Source organism: Balaenoptera borealis (assembly GCF_965194805.1).
Source record: "Balaenoptera borealis genome assembly, chromosome: 13".
Lineage (NCBI taxonomy): Eukaryota > Metazoa > Chordata > Mammalia > Artiodactyla > Balaenopteridae > Balaenoptera > Balaenoptera borealis.
Genome location: NC_138870.1, coordinates 81144145 through 81149057, shown reverse-complemented (window position 1 = coordinate 81149057; position 4913 = coordinate 81144145).

Genomic DNA, 4913 nt, shown 5'->3' with positions numbered 1-4913 from the left:
GCTTATCCTTGGAAAGGTGTCTTGGCTTAAGAAAATATTTATCCCACTAATCTGCTACAATGCTTAAAATTTCATTTTAGAAACTCCATACTCTGGTATCTACAAGAAGTCCATTAGAACACAGACCTAAATAGAGAGAAATGCAAAAAACATTACTAGATGCTAATAATTTACAAGTGGGTCAATTTACTACATGATAATTGGGCTCCTTAGAAAAATGGAAGGTTGCGATAACAGTCCTAGAACAAAATGGGGAGAGTTTTGATGGGAGGAAAGAGAGAAAGGCCTTGATAGATTGAGGTGAAGCCCTGGGCAGAAGCAGCCTGAGGATCCCTGAAAAACTGAGTGCGGTGGAGGTGGTGAGGATGTTAAAAGGACAGAGACATTCACTAGCTTCTCAATTTTTCTTCCATCAACGCCAAAACCCTGGGCTCAGTTTCAGTTTCCAGTAGGCCTACATTGGCAATTCACCTCCAAGGTACAAGTTTCCCTCACAGACCTCTAAATAAACACTTAATGGTCCTTCAAAATTAAATCAGCTTTGGTACCACCTACTTCTCAACTTGCACTTACCGCCCCTATCTGCCACCATCCTCGTTCTTTCCTTTTTTTTAAAAAAAGGCTAGTTCTAAAGCCATTTTTTTCTGTTCTCTTTCCTCTCTATTCACTTACTGAGGCCAAATCTTGCCATCGGCGGTTCTGTTTTCAATACTACTCTCAACTTCTTTCTTACGTCTGCCACAGATTTAAGGTTCTTTGGGTCGTTCATTTAAAAAAAATTCAACTGCACTGTGTTGCTGCATGTTAATCAAACTTTAGGTCTGAGCTCTTCAGTATTCTTTTTACCTACTTCCTCCATTCAATCCTTCATCTCCTTGTAACACTTAAATGAAGGCTGTGGATTTTTCAGTGCCTAGCATGGTGCCAGGCACATAGGTACTCAAATAATATTTGTCATAAGTTATAACTTTAAAGTTAGATAGGAACATTCAGTATGTAAAACTCTGAAAATCCTTGAAAGTGGCTTCCTCAAAGCTAACAAGCTCATAAATTCTTCATTTGTCTACAATTAGGATTCCTCTGTTATTTCTCAGATTCATGAAAGACTGGACTAGAAAATTCTAAAAATCAAAGCATAAAAAGCAGCTCTAAAGTTTAAAATATTTGCAGTGTGTTTTGTCTTCCTTTAATTCATTCACACCTGCTTCTCAGGATATAGAAACAAAACCAGTTTGTGTTGCATCCACTTCAGAAGAAGCTGGATATGGCCTCAGAATTGAGTATTCGAGTCATCAAATCTTAATCTTGTTTAGGAAACTGTCTTCTTATCTTGGGAAAGGGGCAAATTGCCATTTCTTCCCATCTGGAGACTGTGGAAACAAGGGAAACCCCTACACATCTTTTCCACAATCCCATATTATTCTAGGGAACTTCTAATTTTGTTAATTCATTGAACATTTTAAGAGCATTTTCGGCCAGCACTGTGCTCAGTAAGGTATACAAATGGAGCAAGTGCATAGTCCTTGCCCCTGAAGTTACAATGCAAAGAGAGAGAACCAGGCGGGGAACTCAGAACAAAAGCTGTGACTGCATAATAATGTACTAGTGGGGGTAGGGGATGGGGAATCTGGAAGCCCAGTTGTTACTAGGAAAGTGGTTTCCAGAAGGTGAGAGCTTTTAGGCCAGCTCCGAAAGAGGCTGATTGTAATGATTTGCAGGAGTGAAAGTTGGAGGGCCTTCTACTTAGGAGATAAACATCTGCACTGATTTAAAGGTGGGAAGTGCCTGAAGTGAGGGAGAAGGTAAGGAGACTGGCTTCCTAGCAGTCAAAAGGCTGATTTGGGGAAAGACTGATTCTGAGGATGTAATAGGCAAGTTTGGGGAAGTCAGTTGGTGAAGGTGGTAAGAGACTGAGATTTTTTCGTCGCTGTTAAATAAAAAACTTAGATTTGACGTGGTGGTAAAAAACAAATAGGGAAATTACATGAGAAGAATGATTTTATGACAGCTATGTAAAAATGAGATTACAATAGAGAGGTCCCGGAGCTCAGGAAACAAGCTAGATAGGTCATAATTTAGGCCTAGGTTGTTAAGACCTGGAATAAAATGGTAGCTGAGGAAATTTTCAAAGTTGAATAAATGGTAGTAATAATAAAGAAAAGGCTATGTTACAAACTATCCAGTTACTACTCTTTAATTATCAACCCAATTAACAATGATCTCCAGATAACTTATCTCCAGTTCCCCCTTCCTACCCAGCACCTCTCCCTAGCTTACACCTTTGTATCAAAGACATTCTACTCAGGACATCCTCTTCAGTACCCTCCACCTCTGCCTGTTCAGCTTGCCTTTGCTTCATCTTCTTCTCATTTCACCTCCTCCTCTTCATTTAGTCAAATCATTTTTGTCCTTAAAAGACCCAGCCACCTTTCCCTTGAAGCCATTTATGATCTCAGAAAATTCTCTCTGAAATTCTGTCTGCTAGTCACTTTGACCACTTGCAACTTACTTTCTGATTAGAATTTTTGACTATTGATGGTCTTCATTCTAATTAATTCTAAGTTTTTTTAAAAAATTATGATCATTGTAGAAAATAAAAGTCACTTGTAGTCTCACCACCATTATTAAAATGCTGATGTATTCCTTGCAAATGTTGTTGAATGTGAATAATTTATACATATTTTAAAATACAGTATATACATCTTTGCATCTTGCTTTTAGTTTTTACTTTCAGTTATTTTAGAGGCTCCTAGAATCCAAGCATTTCTACTCAGAATCTTGTAAAGACCCATGTTACTGCTGCTTCTCTGTAACTCAGCTGCTACTCCCTGTATCCTCTGATTATTCGTGATTTCTGCTTCCTTGTGGTTCTTGCTGCCTGGTGTACACCACTTGCCTACCCAATGCACCTTTAAACCATTATTCAATCCACTTCAACCCCTCTTTCTCCTTGAACAGTGTTTGGGTAGAGCTTTAACAAGCTTTCTACAGATCTATTGCCCTTGGGTCTATTGTCCATGCCAGTCCACAAACTGCTGCAAAGAGGCAGAAGGGGTCATGTAGTGCCATAAGATAATTTTTGAAGAAGGAAACTTTTAGAGGAATGGGAATGGCAGATACAGTTGTCTTGACCTATGTTCCTTCATTTCTTACTTTTTGAAAATAAGATTTTTGATGACTACATAATATTCTGTCCTGTGACTATTCCAGATGTACCTAACCATTCCAATAGTAATGAACAGTTAGCATGTTTCTGATTTTCACTATTCTAAATAACAGTGAGATGAATAGCCTTCTAAGCTGCCTGAGTCTCAGGTGAAAACTCTTTGGATTTCTAAAATTTGAATTACTACATCAGAGGTGGCACTCTTGATAGAGTTTGCTAAACAAACTTCCAGAAGGGTTTTATGACATTAAAATACGAGCAAGGATTTTGACTTTTGTTATATTTTGCTTTCTAGGAACCACAGGGAAATCCATACTGTATGCTAGAAATACTTAATTGGAAGAAGTATTTGCTCTCATGTAATGAACTTAGTGCATTTTAGAAATGAAGGTGGTAGGGAAGATTACAAGACAGCAGTTTGTGTTTTGAGTGGGAGGAATGCACTGGGGACAGACTTGAATTGGAAAGAATTATTATGCACTTAAGTACATAGAAAAAAAGAATGAAAGGCATATTAAACTATACAAATTCATTCTTTAACCTTTATGTGCATAACTACATTTTATGCAGTTGAACCTTCATGTACATATTTGGTATTTTTTCAAGTATTAATTGATAAGGCTATTGCCATTTTGTGATCTGCATAAGAATTCCTGAGGCCAATATGCCAGAAGCTAATTAGCCATTTCCTTTCGGTTAGATTTTTTTTTTTCCCCTTCAAATTTTTGTTGTTTGGATAATATGCTATGAATAGCTTTGTGCACTCATTTTTTTTAAGGTCATATCATTGAAAGATATTCCCCAAAGTGGAACTGATTAAAAGATATGAACAATTTTATAGCTTGCCTTATATACTGCAAGATATTGTACTCCATTGACATGTTATTAACTTCGCACGTTTGTCTCGCTGATTCTTCAAGTTCCCCCCTTAGGAAGACAGTGTCTTTTCATTTTCCATACTCCCCATGGGGTAGCGGAGCAGAACTGGCTCAGAGCCGAGCGCAAAGTAAAAGCTCAATAAATAGTAACGGATTAATCTTCCCGTACCTATGGGCTTGCCTTTCCTCTTCTCCAGATTTTTATCCCTCAGTCTCTTCCCTTCGTTTCTTTTCGGAATCTACTTCATTACCTTAAATTGGCAATTTCAGGTAAAGTAACGCTGGACAGAGGTGACTTTCGTGTCCCTTACCTCTGATTTCTCAGGGAGTTTCCCATTCTGGAACCTTCCTTGCCCGACTGCCGTCTGAAGAAGCCAAATTCAAAGCAGTCGCCGCCACTTGAGCTCACACGTGAGTGCATCCTCGAGAAGGAAACGTTTTCTTGAAAACTTTCTACGCCAATTTGGGCAGATTCTGACGACAACGAGGTTGGCGCGCGTTTCTGTCAACCAATTCGGCGCTGAGTGGCAGAAATTCTATGAAGGAGTAAGGACGCCCCGGGGATATTGTGCATCTCGCTGACTGGGAGGAAACACTGGATGCCCCGTCCCAGGCCCCGACAGCTACGACAGGTGCGAAGCCCGCCCCGGAGGAGCTTCTACTGCCCGCGCAGAGCCACAGGCGGCGCCGGGAGACGTCCATCCCCTGACACCCAGTCGGAGCCCGGGCGCGGGTTTCCCCCTCAGAACGGCAACCCACGGGTCCGCAGTCGCCACGCAGCGCGGCCCGCCCCCTTGGGCCCTCCGAAGGCTTGGGAGGGGAGGGCGGTGGGGGAGGGAGGCGGGGTCGACCGCGGCGTCACCGCTGAC